Here is an 18678-nt window from a genome sequence, read left to right as displayed (position 1 = left end):
CCGCTTGTTAACGGTAAAATCCTTAAGGTCATCGGAAAAGCTACTTCGAGAAGGCTTAATCTCATGTCGTGCTCTCAATCGCAAAAATACTTACGCCAAAAGTATGCTCCGCTCCTGGCTCTTTTGGCGACAAAAGACAAAAGGGAAAGGAAAATCCAAGATATTTCTATTGTTCGTGATTTCCTCGATGTCTTTCCCGACGATGTCACCGGTCTTCCACCCATTCGTCCGATTGAATTTCGAATCGATCTTATGCCCTGCGCGATGCCTGTGGCCAAGGCTCCTTACCGTTTAGCCCCGTCAGAAATGCAAGAATTATCGAACCAACTCGAAGAACTTTCCAATAAAGGTTTCATTCGTCCTAGCTCTTCTCCTTGGGGCGCTCTTGTTCTCTTCGTGAAAAAGAAGGATGGTTCGTTTCGTATGTGCATCGATTATAGGGAACTTAACAAACTCACCATTAAAAATCATTATCCCTTGCACGAATCGCCGACCTATTCGACCAACTTCAAGGCGCAACTTGCTTCTCCAAAATCGATCTTCGATCAGGTTATCATCAATTGCGTTTTCGCGAAGAAGACATTCCAAAAACCGCTTTCCGTACTCGATATGGACATTTTGAATTTTTGGTTATGCCCTTCGGGTTAACAAATACACCTGCGGTGTTTATGGACCTCATGAACCGCGTTTGCAAACCATTCCTCGATAAATTCGTTATTGTCTTTATTGATGACATTCTCATCTTTTCCAAATCCAAAGCCGAACATGAGCATCATTTGCGTTCCATTCCCGAACTTCTTAGAAACGAACAACTTTATGCCAAGTTCTCCAAATGCGAATTTTGGCTGGTGCAAGTTCAATTTTTGGGACATATCGTAAACAACAAAGGTATTCATGCTGATCCCGCTAAAATTGAGGCCGTTAAGGATTGGAAAACTCCAATGACTCCCACGGAAATTCGATCCTTCCTCGGTTTAGCCGGATATTATCGACGTTTCATTCAAAACTTTTCCAAGATCTCTTGCCTCTTACCTCCCTCACTTATAAAGGAAAACAATTTGATTGGGATTCGAAGCAAGAAAAAGCCTTTTGTACTCTCAAGGACATTCTTTGCAATGCTTCCATTTTAACCCTTCTCGATGGAAACGACGATTTCGTGATATTTTGCGATGCCTCTCATCAAGATCTTGGTTGTGTCCTCATGCAACGAGGTCAAGTCATCGCTTACGCATCAAGGCAACTTAAGGTCAACGAGAAGAACTACACCACTCATGATCTCGAACTTGGTGCCGTTGTTTTCGCTCTCAAAATCTGGAGACATTACCTTTATGGTACGAAATGTGTGGTTTTTACCGATCATAAAAGCCTTCAACACATTTTTGACCAAAAAGATCTCAATATGAGACAACGACGATGGGCCGAATTACTTAGTGATTACGATTGCGAAATTCGTTACCATCCCGGTAAAGCGAATGTTGTCGCCGACGCCCTAAGTCGAAAGGTTAATGTTAAATCCGTTCTGCTTCTAAGCATTGTCATTCAAACCGATCTTCAAATTCGAATCTTCCAAGCTCAAGTACCTTCGTTGAAGAAGGTAACATGTATGACGAAATGTCATGTGGAGCCGAACTTCAACTCGAAACCAAACCCGATGGTCTTTTGTACTTTCTCAATCGTTTGTGGGTTCCAAATCGCGATGACCTTTGTACTTGTATACTCGACGAAGCTCACAATTCGCGGTATTCCGTTCATCCCGGTGCGGATAAGATGTATTTCGATCTTCGTGCTACCTTTTGGTGGCCGGGTATGAAAAAGGACGTAGCTTTATTCGTATCTAAATGTCTTACTTGCTCAAAAGTTAAAGCCGAACATCAAAGACCTTTTGGTCTACTCGAGCAACCACCGATTCCCGTTTGGAAATGGGAAGACATTGCTATGGACTTTATCACTAAATTACCCAACACCCAAAAGGGCAACGATAGCATTTGGGTGATCATCGATCGTTTGACCAAATCTGCTCATTTCATTCCGATCCGCGAGAAGTATTCTGTCGAGCAGCTTGCTCAAATCTATGTCCGAGAAATCATGTGCCGACACGGTTTACCATTGACTATTATCTCTGACCGTGATGCTCGTTATACCTCTCATTTTTGGCGTTCACTTCAAGAAGTTTTGGGAACACGTCTCGATCTTAGCACCGCTTATCATCCTCAAACGGACGGTCAATCCGAACGTACAATACAAACTCTCGAGGATATGCTACGAGTATGTGTTCTTGATTTCGGTGGGAATTGGGATTCTCACATTCCGTTCATTGAGTTTTCTTATAACAATAGCTACCATTCGAGCATTGAGATGGCTCCTTTCGAAGCTCTTTACGGTTGTAAATGTCGTTCTCCGATAAGTTGGAACGAAGTCGATGAAGCTCAAATCACGGGACCCGAAATGGTTCAAGAAGCCACCTACGTTATTGATCAAATCCGTAAGAACCTCCTAGTCGCTAGAAGTCGTCAAAAGAGTTACGCCGACAAACGGCGAAAACCGATCGAATTTAATGTTGGCGATCTTGTCCTTCTAAAAGTATCTCCTTGGAAGGGGGTAGCCCATTTCGGAAAGAAGGGTAAACTAGCTCCTCGTTTTGTTGGTCCTTTTAAAATCCTTGAGCGCGTTGGAAAAGTAGCTTATCGACTCGAACTACCGGAAGAACTTACCGGTGTTCATCCGACATTTCATGTTTCAAATCTTAAAAAGTGCTTAGCCGAGGGTAATCTCCATATACCTCTCGACGAAGTACATGTCGATGAGTCGATGGTCTTGGTTGAACGACCCGTTGAGATCATGGATCGCAACGAGAAGAGAACCAAGCGTAGCCATATTCGGTTAGTCAAAGTTCGATGGGAATCACGGCGCGACGCGGAATTCACTTGGGAGCAAGAAGACAAAATGAAAGATAAGTATCCACATTTGTTCGCAACATCGTCTTCGTCTTAATTTCGGGAAGAAATTTCCTAAAGTAGGGGATACTGTGACATTCGTCAATTTCGGGTCTTGTTTGTATTCGTTTTTGTATTTGTTTATTATGTAAACCGACCCGATTTGTAAACCGAAGCTTATGTTATAATCAAAATGATGGATTTATGTTACAATATTGTTTCACACTTGTTGAGTCTTGAAAACATCCTATTTTTATTTTTATTTATTTATTTATTATTATTATTTTTTTTTTGTTTTGTGTTTTTGTCTTGATCCATTTTGCATGAAAACTCTTGTGTCTAACACCCATATTTGACCACCAACATTACCCTATATATACACCACCTTTCCTCTTCATTTTCCCTTGCTACAACTCCAAAAAAAAAAACTCTCTCAAACATCAAAGATTCAAGGTTATCTTCTTAAGTGTTCTTGAAGGATTTTGGTCTTTCATCTTAATTAGTTTATGTAGCCTTATTAATACTTGTTTATGGTTGTGCAACATATATATAATATACACCCCTTGTTTACCTTTGGTAGTTACTTCTCCGATTCCGGTCGGCGAGGTTTCGGACCCCATAAGGCAAGGCTTCATGGAGGACTTCGTGTCCTTGATATATATACATCTATATAACTTGTTTATACATATTAATCTTGCTTATTTTAGTTTGTTGGTCATGTTTACAAGTTCCATGGTTATGGGTTTTTAAGAGTCTATGCTTCGGTTTAACCGTAAATAGCTCTAAACCGTAAACCAAACTTTGTTACTAGTTTTGTTTGTTTAAACATACTTAGTGTTAGATCTAAGTTTCTAAAATCATTTTTACAAATTCTATGGTTATGGGTTTGTAGAATCTTACCTCGGTCTTAACCCGAAACACAATCCGAACCGAAAACCAAACTTTTGTTTAAAAACTTTATTGTTAACTTTTGGTATTTTTTTATTTGTACATTATTATACAAGTTATTTAGTGTTTGGACATGTGGAAACCATCTATGAACTTGTTGTAAGATGGAAACCGAACCAAACCGATTCTTGCTCGCTTAAGACACACAAGTGTGTTTGTTTTTTTTAGCCATCAAGACTTGTATATTTATTTAAAAATTGTTACAAATTGATTTTTGAATATTTTCTTAAGTACTTGGAAATGTTGGATCCAACTTGAATCTCATAACAAAGTTTGGACCGACAAAACCGAACACTCGCTTAACGTGCGTTGTTAGTTCTAAAACAATGGAACTACATACTTGGTTAAGTCTTTTATTGAGTTATCTCATAACATTCAATATTTTGGAAAGTTGACTTTGGGTTTGACCAATTATCAAGACCCGAACCGACAACCCGAACACTCGATAAAAAAAACCCGTTTTAGTATCTTTATTCCAAAGGGATTTGCATTCTTGCATTTTACCCACCTTATTACTTAACATAGGTTGAGTAAATATTAAGGTTAGATACTTTAACCCGGTTTCGAGCAAACTTACATTTTTAAAGGGTTATTATTATAAATTCTTAAATAGTCACATTTTAAACCTTGAACTTTAATTATTTACATTTCTCAACATTTATTTTGTTTAAAGACCTTCAAGACAACCTTTCTAAATTCAAGACTTCTTTTCATTTTTGGCATTGTGCGTTAAACTCGTCGTTCCGACGAATCTCCAAATTATCATCTTTCAAGTTTACCACTTGAAGGTGAGTACTTCATACCCCATTTTCCATCTTTTATTTTGGGGATGACATTTCATACTTATTCAACAAAATGCTTTATATTTGAATCTTAAACCACAAACGTAGTTGTATACTTTACCTAAATAATTGCTCGATTTGGTGTTCTATGCTTATATGCCTATGTGTTTATCGCTTTTGGTTGATGGAACTATAAAATCCTAGACTATTTGGCATCCCCTTATAGCTAGGTGTCGCTAATGTGTTTAGCGATATCTATTTATCCAAATTACCACTTTTATTTATCGTTTCGTATGCAAGTTTTGTGGCTATCTTTATTATATACTAATATGATTAAACTTATGAATTGCTCACCGACCTTTGTGTTGACAAACTTTATTTTATGAAATGTTGCAGGTTTGCATCTTGGTTGATTTATGATTGTGAAGAAAACGACATCAAAGACCTTAGGATATTAGTAAAAATGAACAATATCAATTTGCCATATTTTGTGATATCTTGTTTATGGTTATTTTATGGATAATTGTTATGTGACATTTTTGATGTTGTGAAATGAAATGAGTTTATTAAATACTGTCACTTTAATTAGTGTCATGTGCTTATGGACAATCGTTACACCTCGGCATGTTCCGCCGCCTTTGGTCGGGGTGTGACATTTAATGTGATGGCACCTTTCGGACATGCAATCCTATTACCAAATCATGTTTGTCACATTTCGGACTACAACTGCATGGCATGTTTTGTTCCCGTTTGACCTCAGACAATCATCAAACATGTACGGGCCATTTTAAAAAATGGTGACTTTAGTTCAGGTCAAAACTACTTTAATAAAAATTGATATTGCTCACAACGGGTTGCTTAAAAAAATTGTGACCGCTCAAAATGGTTCAAATTGGAAAGACAAATTAAAAAGAAAAAACGGTCTAAACTATTTTACTTGTTTGTTTAGATTTTGACCTAACACAATTATCGGATTCGAATGGATAATTTTAAAAACTATAATTTTGGTTCATTTAAAAAAGCATTAATAAAATTGATACGGATCATAACAAGCTGTTATCCAAATTGGTAAATGGTCAAAATGGCCTGAGTCTAAAAAAGATAAATTTTAAAAATGGTTCGACTCGTTTAACACGATTAATGTTTATGATGTAAATGACTTGGCATTTAGAATTTAGGGAAAATTGACGAAATAAAACATTATGAACAAAAAGAATGTTTCTGATGCTGCAAGCACTCTGCACCACCAGAAACATGTAGATTGAGATATAAAGTTGATCCTATTAAAAATTGTAACTTAGTATAACATTTTTTTATAAGTGTTGTAATAGTAATGTTTAAATTTTTAGTTATTGGAGGTCTAAATATGAAAAAACTATATGTGATTCAAAATACTTGTGGGTTAACCCCATTTAATTAATATTTACTGTTAAATGTGTTTATTTATTGTTTTCCTTTTATATAATAATGTGATTATTGTCACCATTCTTCTTATAGATAGACGCCTTTAATGGATGTCACTGTGATAATTTTAGATTTAATTTAAACTAAAACTAGTATTATGGACCTAAAATTGGAAAGAATGATAAGCAAAAGCTCTACATATTTTTAATTTTTTATCCACTTTTTAAAAATTGAAACATTTTTATCTACCCTTTTATACATATCATTAAGTATACTTATTACATGTCGACACTATTATTTTCTTTTATATGCTTATTTACAAGGTATACAACTTGGGAAAGAAAATTGTCTTAAAGGCCTGTGAAAGACCTTACATTTGTAATAGCTTGGTTTTATTACCATGAAGGAAGCTTATAGATTTATTATATGGTATGCAAAGCTACACGCAATTTCAATAATAAGAAGTATTTTGAAAACCACATTGAAATAACATAGCTTATTTATATTCTATCTTTAGTTTTGTTATCCCCTCTCAAATAACAGACCTTATTTATTTTTATCATTTAACAAATTTCGTGTAATATATATGTTGAAAAACTAATGTCTCATACGTATCATGCTTCAAAGGTCAAATCGTGTCCGAATTTGTCACAATCGATTCAATCAATTATATTAACCGAAATAGCTTATCATAATATTTAACCGAAATAGTTAAAGTAATATTTCTATATAATATTGGCATATGATATATTTTTTTAAAGAGCGTTCGGACCGATCCCTAGGTAAGTCTTTCTGAGACAGTATGTCAATCGTCCATATTGATTTTTTAACGTTCCAGGTCTGGCCTGACTCACTCAAGAACACCATAAAAGAGGAAACACACAACCGTGAAAAAAAAAACCCTATTGAGTCAAGTTTCGAATTTAAGACCTTAAGATCCCAAGCATTACCATTCAGGAAAAAAAAAGTAGAAGAAGAAGAAGATGAAAACCTAAGTCTTATCCATCATCGTCATACAATTAAACCAGAAGACCAAATGGTTGAATACATTTGATATTAAGCTAAATATTTCTTTTACCATTTAAGAACCTTACATTAACAACATAAATATTGCTATTTTTGATCATCACTGTTTAATTTTACAAATAATGCATCAAAATGTTCATTTTGTTATAATATTAGCCCTAACTATAACAAGCTTAATATGAGACTTGGAGTTAACAAGAAACAATGGAATAAGGAAAATATAAGAATATGAATTTTTACTGATGCCTTAAATCTAGCAAGATACATGGTATTTATAATATCAAAAGAACTGTTGCATATACTATTGGGAGGAGGGGACAAGAGTTAATAATTGGTGACAATAATGAAAATGTGTCATACACACAAAAGTGTCGGTGTTAATAACACAAAAGTGTCGGTGTTCATAACACTCCCCCTTGGATGACACTTTTTCAAAACTTCGGGGTCTTGAAGTACCGCCTCATTAAAAACCTTGCTAAAGAAAAACCCAATGGGAAAAAGCTTTAGCTAAGGGAAAAAGAGTGCAGTATATAGCTCCCCCTCAAATTGCAGGTCGTTACATTGTTCGTACATGGCGCATGCCAATATCATGAACATGTTTCCTGAATGTTGCTGTGGGAAGTGCTTTTGTGAAAAGATCAGCTGAGTTGTTGTTGGACTGGACATATCTCATTTCAACCTGATTGTCTTTAATAAGGTCTCGAGTATACTCAAAGTATCTTGGTGGTATATGCTTTGTTCTGTCACTTTTGATATATCCTTCCTTCATTTGCGAGACACAAGCTGCATTATCTTCTTAGATAGGAGTTGGAATTCGATCTTTCTCTAGTCCACAAGAAATCAATATGTGTCGTGACATAGATCTTAACCATACACATTCTCTTGAAGCTTCATGCAATGCAATGACTTCAACATGATTTGAAGATGTTGCAATGAGTGTTTGTTTCTGAGAACGCCATGAAATCGCAGTTCCTCCATTCTTAAATACATATCCAGTTTGAGATTTTGCTTTATGGGGATCAGATAAATAACCTGCATCTGCATAACCAACTAACCCTTCTTTTGAATCGTTAGGATAAAATAAACCTAAATCAACAGTTCCTTTTAAATACCGAAAAATATATTTAATGTCATTCCAATGTCTTTTAGTAGGGGATGAACTGAATCTTGCCAATAAATTAACTGCAAAAGAAATGTCAGGTCTTGTACAGTTAGTAAGATACATAAGTGCTCCAATTGCACTGAGGTATGGTACTTCGGGACCAAGAATCTCTTCATTATCTTCGCAAGGACGAAATGGATCATTGTCAACATTGAGTGATCTAACAACCATCGGTGTGCTTAAAGGATTTGCTTTGTCCATATTGAAACGTTTTAAGAGTTTCTCAGTATAAGTTGACTGATGCACAAGTATTCCATTATGAATATGCTCAATTTGTAAACCAAGACAATATTTGGTTTTTCCAAGATCTTTCATTTCGAATTCTTTCTTTAAAAGAGCAATTGCTTCATTAATTTCTTTTTGTGTCCCAATTAAATTTAGATCGTCAACATACACAGCTATGATCACATATCCTGATGTTGTCTTCTTGATGAAGACACATGGACAAATAAGATTATTTGTGTATCCTTTGCTTATCAAATAATCACTCAAACGATTGTACCACATCCTTCCAGATTGTTTCAGTCCATACAAGGATCTTTGTAATCTGATGGAATACATTTCCTTAGGCTTTGAGCTTATTGCATCGGGGAGTTTAAATCCTTCGGGAATTTTCATATAGATGTCACTATCTAGTGATCCATACAAGTAAGCTGTGACAACATCCATAAGGCGCATCTCTAAATTTTTAGAGACTGCTAAGCTGATTAAATATCTAAACGTAATAGCATCCATGACAGGAGAATACGTTTCTTCATAGTCAATTCCTGGCCTCTGAGAAAAACCTTGAGCTACAAGTCTTGCTTTATATCTTGTAACTTCATTTTTCTCATTTCGTTTTCTCACAAAAACCCATTTATATCCTACAGGTTTCATTGACTTTGGTGTAATGACAATAGGTCCAAAAACCTTTCGATTGTTTAGTGAGTTTAATTCAGCTTGCATAGCATCTTTCCATTTGTTCCAATCTTGGCGATTTTTACAATCATCTACAGATTTTGGTTCAGGGTCATCATTTTCTTCCATGATATCGCTTGCCACAGAATAAGAAAATATATCATCAATATTTTCCATTTCATCTCGATCCCACATTATATGTGATTTACCATAGTTTATTGACAATTCTTTATTGGAATCATTTATTTCTTCCTGAGAAAATGTTATATCATTTATTCTTTCCTGAGGGAAGGTTTTGTCAATCATTCCTTCCTTAGGGTCAGTATCCTTCTCAGAACCCTTTCTTTTTCGAGGATTTTTATCCTTTGAACCGATTGGCCTTCCACGTTTTAAACGTTTTTGAGATTCATGAGGTGCATTATTATGGTTTTGCTTGCTTGGAATCTCAACTCGAGCTGGAGCATTAGCAGCTGGTATATGAGATTTAGTGACCCTGTTTATATCAGTAAATGCATCAGGTAACTGATTTGCAATTTCTTGTAGATGTATTATTTTTTGAACCTCTGTCTCACTTTGTTTTGATCTTGGGTCTAGGTGTAACAATGATGGCACACACCATGATATATCTCTTTCTTGCTTTTTCATTTCTCCCCCTAATGTTGGGAACATTGTCTCGTTAAAATGACAATCAGCAAAACGTGTTGTAAATACATCACCTGTTAAAGGTTCAAGGTATCTTATGATGGAAGATGTTTCATATCCAACATATATTCCCAACCTTCTTTGGGGACCCATTTTTGTGCGTTGTGGTGGTGCAATAGGAACATACACAGCACAACCAAAAATTCTAATATGAGAGATATTTGGCTCATTTCCAGAAACAAGTTGTGTGGGAGAGTATTTATGATTTGCACTTGGTCTCACGCGGATTAATGATCCAGCATGCATAATTGCATGACTCCAAATAGAAACAGGGAGTTTTGTCCTCATTATTAATAGTCTAGCTATTAGCTGTAGGCGTTTGATCAACGACTCGGCTAAGCCATTTTGTGTGTGTACATGAGCAACAGGGTGTTCTACAACAATCCCCACAGACATGCAATAATCATCAAAAGCATGTGATGTAAATTCTCCCGCATTATCAAGCCTTACTCTTTTAATGGTATAATCCGGAAAATGTGCACATAATTTGATAATTTGAGCAAGAAATTTTGCAAAAGCAACATTACGAGTCGATAATAAAGAGATATTAGACCATCTGTTGGATGCGTCTATTAAGACCATGAAGTATCTAAATGGTCCACATGGTGGATGAATTGGTCCACATATGTCACCTTGAATTCTTTCAAGAAACATTGGTGTTTCTTTATCGACTTTTAATGGCGAAGGCCTTGTAATTAATTTTCCAAGAGAACAAGATGTACATTGAGGCATTTTATCTATTTTGTGGATCTTTTGACCTTTCAGTGGATGCTCATGTGTATTTTCAATGATCCTTTTCATCATTGTGGATCCTGGATGGCCTAATCTGTCATGCCATAAGTTTATGATACCAGAATCGCAACAATTTTCTTTGACTGCCATATGTGCTTGAGGCACATTTATATATGTATAATGCAAACCAGAATGGAGCATTGGCAATTTTTCCAATATTTGATCTTTGCTTATGATATGCAAATATTTTTCATTACTAACAGTCTTTAACTGAGTATCATATCCATTATGATATATGTTTCTGAAACTCAACAAATTTCTTGTTGATTTTGGGGAAAATAAAGCATTTTCTATTTTGAGCTTTGTACCATTTGGTAATGCTAAATTAGCTTTTCCCACTCCTTCTATCAAGTTTGTAGGACCTGATATTGTATTGATGATCCCTTTTGTTGGTTTCAGTTTATAAAAATATTTTTTAGATCTAAGTATAGTATGCGTGGCTCCACTATCCGCTATACATATATCTTCTTCATTTGTTTGATCTTGTGCTCCGGTGATTTTCATTTTAAATCTTGAAAAATATTAAGAAAAAAAATAAGTGTATAACGAAGACATATGATATTTTAATAAGAACTTTATTTAATTGAAACACAAGTAGTACATGAAAGAGAAACTACATAATTAAAGATAATGAGAACACACTTAATAATTGCATATAATTATAGTAGTCAAGCAACTTTGTTTCAAAGTTCCACCCCAAAGTCTTCAACGCTCAGCTCAGCATTGATATTATTAAAGTTATCAACATGGTTCACTTCTTTCTCTTTTCCTTTTAGAGAGGCTTGGTACAGTTCACACAGATGTGGAGCTGTGCGACAAGCCTTTGCCCAGTGGTTTGTACTTCCACATCTAAAACATGAAGTGCCATTGTTTTCGGACCTACCAGCTTCATTCCATTTATTTTGGTGGTTGGAATTGGTATTGTGTGGGACATGATAATTATTGGCTCTCTGGTTACGACCACGACCACGGCCACGACCACGACCGTAAGAGTTATTGTTCCATTTGAATGGATGCTTACGATCATTAAAATGCCTTTTGTCAAAATGACCACGTCCACGTCCACGGCCTCGTCCTCGACTTTGTTCCCATTTATGATCAGAATTTTTATGAGAACTTTTGTGAGCAACATGTGCTTCTGGTATTGCTAATGAACCCGTGGGACGAGATTGATGATTTTTCATCAATAATTCATTATTTTTCTCTACTACAAGGAGTAATGCATTTAGATCAGAGTATCTCCTAAAATTCTGCAAACGATAATGTGTTTGCAAGTTTATATTTGATGCATGAAACGTGGAGAAAGTTTTCTCTAACTTTTCTTCCTCTGTTACGGGATACCCACAAAATTCTAGCTTTGAACAAATTCGGTATAAAGCAGAGGTGTAATCATTTACCCTCTTAAAATCTTGGAACCTAAGACTCTTCCATTCATCTCTAGAAGTAGGAAGTAAAACTTCCTTTAGATGACCGAATCTGCTTTTCAAATCTTCCCATATCATATATGGGTTATCATAATTAAAATACTCATGCTGTAGTAATTCATCAATATGTTTATGGATGAAAACATCAGCTCTTGCTTTATCCTGGTCAGAGCAATCATTGTGTTCTTGGATTGTGTCTAACACATCCATAGATTTTAAATGTCTTTTGACATTTGCTGTCCAAGACATATAATTTTCTCCAGAAATGTTAAGTGCAGGGAATTCGAGTTTTGCTATATTTGACATTTTGTTGCTAAACATAATAGAGCAAATAATAAGATAAATATTAGAATCCATATATATCAATGAACAATGAGATACAATACATTGGTAGAGCTATAAACATATAAAAGAAAAGGAAAATGCCGAAATCTTCAGATGAGAGATTAAAAATTAGAATGAGAAGTAGTATAAGCATTATAGTGACCAACATTAAAACCGGGTGAATCATTTTGAGAATTTTATCTTGGATAAATTTAATAAGAAGAATGTTTGTTGTAAATGAAATGGGGTTAATGATTGGTTATTTATAGTGAAAATTTATAACCTTTTACAACGGTTATATTACCGTTTATAACGGTAACATTACCGTTTGTGTGTGTGTATATATATAATATATAATATTAATTATTTTAAAGTAAGATAATAAATAAGATATTAAATACAGTTTATTTTATAAAATATATATAATTAGTATGCACAATAATAAGAATAGAATTGTTAGTGTAAATAAATCTAACTTCTAAAATAGTTATCAAATTTTAATAACAATGTTTATACACATTATTGCTATTACTCAGTATATTAGTTAGTATATGTATATGCATAGATATATATCTAATGTACATAATTAAAGAAGTGTTTATGATGCTTATGTAGATACCTTTGTATCTATTACCTTTCTTGGTTAGAATATAAGCGGCTCGTGCTGATAACGTGTTATAATATTAGCCCTAACTATAACAAGCTTAATATGAGACATGGAGTTAACAAGAAACAATGGAATAAGGAAAATATAAGAATATGAATTTTTACTGATGCCTTAAATCTATCAAGATACATGGTATTTATAATATCAAAAGAACTGTTCCATATACTATTGGAATGAGGGGACAAGAGTTAATAATTGGTGACAATAATGAAAATGTGTCATACACACAAAAGTGTCGGTGTTCATAACACATTTTTCTTTTTTCCCAAAGTCACATCAATATAATTGAAATCTGAGTTGGTCCCACTGTCTACGTATGTCCTTAACGTACTGTGATCGTATTCTTGCAGACTAAACTCTCGATCTCCATCATTAATCATTCTTTTTGACACGTGTCATGATCAGAGCTAAGAGGTGCATGATAAAGTTGTATGTAGGACCGTAGGGAATCAATTTATTGTAAAGCGCACACAAAAGTCAGTAGATTCAGTCATTCAGTGGGCCCACGCGCTTTTGCCCCTCGTGCTAATGTCAACCGCTACTGTGGACGTTTTGCTAAAATACGCCTTTAGTTTTCTATTTTAGACCCTTGAGTTTAATACTTGAACAGATGCAGTCCTTATACAAATGGCTTTAGTTTGTGGTTTAAATCAACTGGTGATTTTTTATTTTTGAACGGCAGAGGATCTCACGTGTAAACTTATTTTGTTTGAGACTATATCTAATGTCTACTCCTTGACTGCCATGAGGCCATGCCCCCTGATACGTGGAACCAGATGAAATCCATAAACCTTCACTTGATGTCAAATTTGAACCCGGGATTAAATCCCTGATTTGTCCATTCACCTAAATGTTCGCCGATCCAGCCCGAGTTGGAATCGAACCTGCGCTTTCACTAGAGAGAGCAGACTTCTTACCACTGAGCCAATGAAAGATGTATGATTTTATTATAGTTCTTTAAAACAAAAAAACAAAACAAAACTAGCAAATTTTCGTATGCATTCTTAGAAGCAATAAATACAAATTATATAACAAGTGGTGCTTAATTAAGATAGTTGGATAGACGTATATGCATAAATATTTTCTTGAGTATAATTAGAGATTGAACTTCTGAAACGTTTGAACAACACATTACATAACAAATGAAAATGAAAGCTAGTGCTAGAGTCAAACATTCTGGTTGTGCAGCAAAATAGTTCGTAAAAGGATATTTACTAGTTAATCAAATGCTTTAGCGTATGACTTAATTTAGAAGTGTTACTTCATGACATGACATCAAATGTGATGAACACGATAAGAAAACAATTGAGGTTTGAGTTGTCATTTTTCTATTTCGTTTAGTGAATATTTGTGTCTAACGTGAGCCTTTTGACTTGTTTAATTAAACATATTGTTTTGTCAAACCCATTTAGAGTTAGAATAAAAAGTATGTTTTTACAAGGTCATCTCGCCCCCTCGTTTAACCCATTTTTTACAACATGTTAATCCATTTACAACTTGCAAGTCGTCAATCTAATCAACTCGTTTAGATAAATGTATTACGCTGTTACATGACTATAAGTTTGATACAGTGTTAAAAGTATTGCCATGATTATACTAGACATTTAATTGGTTCATTATGTCAGCTTGTCAACCTAAAACCACTTAGTTAGCTAGACCAACACGATTGACGCCTTTATACCTTACACCTTGGTGAAGTCTAGGAAATAGTGTCTCGATAATACTTTACATCCATTGTTGAAGGTATAAAGCAATTTGAAATAATCACGATCGTCAACATTGGTCAAAAAATACTTAAGGAATACAAAGATCTAAACTCATATGCACCATATGAAATTTGAAATCCACATTAGTCATGAAGTACGAATAAGTACATACATGAAAGTATGATGTGCATATATCAAAATGTAGTTCCCCACTTAGGAAAACATTATCTTATCATTGTGTTTGTGATTTGTTCAATTATGATATAACATTCACGGCCAGTGTGAAGTGCATTTATGAAACTATAAAGACATTCACAATCAAACATTATTTTACATTATTCATTAATAATAAAAAACAACCAAACAATTTACAATGAAGTGGCAGGTAAGCGGGCAACAAGCTGCGCCGCAACCCCCTTTTGGAACGAAATAATTAAAAGAAATGCTACATTTATGTAAGTTTTTAAATACCATTTGGGATATAGAATTAGGTGGCTCAATCATATTAAGAATTTTATTTCTTGTCATAGATTGGTTCACATATGTTTATATCCTAAATTTGTATACTAAATATTATAAATGTAATAATTTCATTGGTAATCAAAAAATTTGCAATACCATATTTGTATCTAATAAATTGGGAAATAATATTCATAATTAAATATGGAAATATAATAACTTTTTCGGTGATACAGAAATAGAAAGGTTTAGTTCAAGACACTGATTAAATTTGCAATATCATCCTCTGTTGAAGCTTACAATAAATTTTTGATCAAATTTTGACATGAATGTTTTTTTCACTGCGTCTTGAATAAAGTGGTAACGAAAAAAAAATCACAGTATAGCATTACTATAACTGTGATAGAGAATTGACAGAGAAATAATTCTAGAAGAAAATTTGTTACTGAAGTTTGAATGCTCAAACAATCACATTGAGCCTTTATAAAGGTGGGTTTTTAACTTTAGCAGGTTTTCTAAATTTTTTAAATTATAAAATAATAATGGAAAACTAAAAGTAAGATATTTCTATGCGAGCTTAAATTACGTAAGTCAGCTAGAAAACACGCAAAGCTAAATTTGAAAAGATTTAAATGTTGCGAGAATTGGTAAAAAATGTCTTCTTAGATAGAATTGGAGATGTAAATGGTGGAGTTTGAGTCTAACAGCTGGGCTGTTTATTATATGGTCCGGCTCGTCAAGACCTTTTCTTTGACTTTCAATGGGCATCATAATGTACCCCGTAGCCCAAGTTATGCCATTTTTTAAGTTTTCTAACACTTCCTGTCAAGATGACTAATATAAAAGTCTACAAACTCTTAAATCAACTACGGTGGTACAATTAACTTACAAGCGACTCATAGCCGCACCACACAGGTTTTATCAAACGACTAGACATCGTTTTAACATTTTTTATCATAAGCTATATGAGTGGCAATAGTACTATTTTGAGCCTTAACTTTTTAGGTTTATTATGGTTACCGTAAAAAACAAAATTATATAGCATCGTTGAGTCTCCGCAACTTGATGGGTATTTCCCAAGTTCTGTTATAAAAATTCATAAGTGAATCCAGAATTTTTTACCAAACTAGTGTTGGTGAAAAAAATATTTACCATTTTGGTGTTTCATGATATTTACCAAAATAGTGTTTTTCATTTATTTTATATTCATCTTTATTTTTAAATTCTTTTATTGGAGTCTTTTAATTTTTTTATTTAGTCAATCGATTATTTATTTTTTATAACATAATGCTTATGTATATCTTTATCAATCAATCCAGTATCTTTTTTTTATATTTTCTTATCAGTCAGCTTTTCTTTCTTTCTTTATTTTTTTTTTATTTTTTTTTTTTGTATTTTCACTAATTGTTATAATTCTTTTCTTCTTATTTTATTTTGGAAAATTGTTTTTAAATAATCCCAACTATCATCTATTGGCAAATAGCAGGCCCAACTTTGCACTTGGTTGGTGACGGTCTTAACTAAAGGGGTATTTGTTTTTAACGGGCCGCGACTAACGATGTTAACCCCGTTAGTGATTTGCTGACGTGGACCTTCTTCTCCGGCCGGAAACTTGCAACTCGCCTCCATTCTCCCTAATATCGTTACACCGTCTGTCTCTCTATCTTTCCCCTCATACGAAACCTAACCGACGTGTCGCCGTTGTTGTCTCCGGCGAAGTCCACCCTCGTCAATCGTGCGTCATTCGAGGTAATTGACACTTCATTCGACTCGTTTTGACCCCCTTAACAAAAGCCCTATGCTTATTTTGTAGATTGTGTAACATTGATTTCGAATTTTTGAAAATAAGATCGGGTTTGGTATATAGGGATTGGCCATGGAAGAAGATGTAATGTACTTCATTTTCAAAATTCCGATGTGTTTTGAAGAGAGAGGGAGACGGTGTGATGATATTAGGGAGAATGGAGGCGAGTTGCAGGTTTCCGGCAGGTTTTTGGCCGGAGAAGAAGGACCACGTCAGCAAATCACTAACGGGGTTAACATCCGTTAGTCGAGGCCCGTTAAAAATAAATACCCCTTTAGTTAGGACCACCACTAGCCACGTGAAAAGTTGGGCATGTTATTTGCCAATAGGTGATAGTTGAGATTATTTAAAACCAATTTTCCTTTTATTTTTTATCTACTATTGTAAAATATAAAAACAAATAAATCATCTAAATAAATTCAAAATGAAATAAGAAACATAAAAAGATAACCAAATATTAAAACTTAACTTGCTACAAGCCACGAGTCTCAATATCAAATATAAACGAAAATAAGAAATTCAAAGAACACAAACAAAAAGGCAAAAATGCCAAATGAAGTTGAGTCGCTACCGATCTCTACAACTATAAACAAATTTAAAAAGAATGTGTAAAATAAACTGAATATGCTACACTGAACAAATTTAAAACGAAAAGAATCCAGAACATCAGTACCAGTTAGGTTCGTTACCGTACCGGAACTTAACCCAAAAATAAATTCGTAAATGCACATATTTAAAACAAAAAAATAACATAATTTGGTAAAATCCAGACGTTGCGGTGATTATTCGACGTGGATTTGATCGGTATCGGTTAGGTTCGTCAAAGTCTCGAAACTAAACCTAAAAAATAAAATTCGTAAAATGAATATATTTAAATAAAAGCAAAAAATAAATACATTTGAAAACAATTAAAAAAAAGAATAGTAACGAGATAAAAAAAAGATAAGAAAAGTTTTGTTGATAAAATATAAAAAAAGGTTAACTAATATAAAAATAATAAAAAAGAAACTCTAATATAATGATTTAATAATAAAAGGTGAATAGAAAATAAAGAAAAACACTAGTTTGGTAAATAGTTTATCATGAAACACCAAAATGGTAAATACTTTTTTCACCAACATTAGTTTGATAAAAAATTCCTTTTTATTTTTTCCCCGTACCTACAACAAACTAACTCAATCGACAAATAAGTCAACTATATATTCGGTTGTTATCCTACGTTTGACTGTTCAAATATAAAGAAACTTGTGAACAAAAGTACAAAACCAACATAAATCATGGCATGAATTATGGTTTTTAATATGTTGTTAACGTCAATAAAACATCTTCCCAATTAGTGTCTTTTTTCATAAAATAATAAACAATAATTTACAGTATGTTGATGTTATAAATAAGAAATATAAAATTAATGATTATTTCATCGATAAATTTCATTAACATATCTGATCTTCCTTGTCATTTCTGTCCATATAATAACAAAATCAGGTTTCAGGTACGCACCTAATTTGACGTCATTTTATAAACAATTTAAGGTTTATATTATTACTACATAGATTTAATGTCTTTATTTCCTGTTAAATTGTCTGTTTCTGATGCATCCTTACGTTATATATAGATATCAATCTTATTTAATCAATGAGTATGTTCG

This window comes from Bidens hawaiensis, unplaced genomic scaffold (assembly GCF_021521415.1).
Source record: "Bidens hawaiensis isolate Kalapana, Puna unplaced genomic scaffold, B.hawaiensis_p1.1 tig00013977_1, whole genome shotgun sequence".
Lineage (NCBI taxonomy): Eukaryota > Viridiplantae > Streptophyta > Magnoliopsida > Asterales > Asteraceae > Bidens > Bidens hawaiensis.
This window is presented reverse-complemented; position numbering follows the sequence as displayed.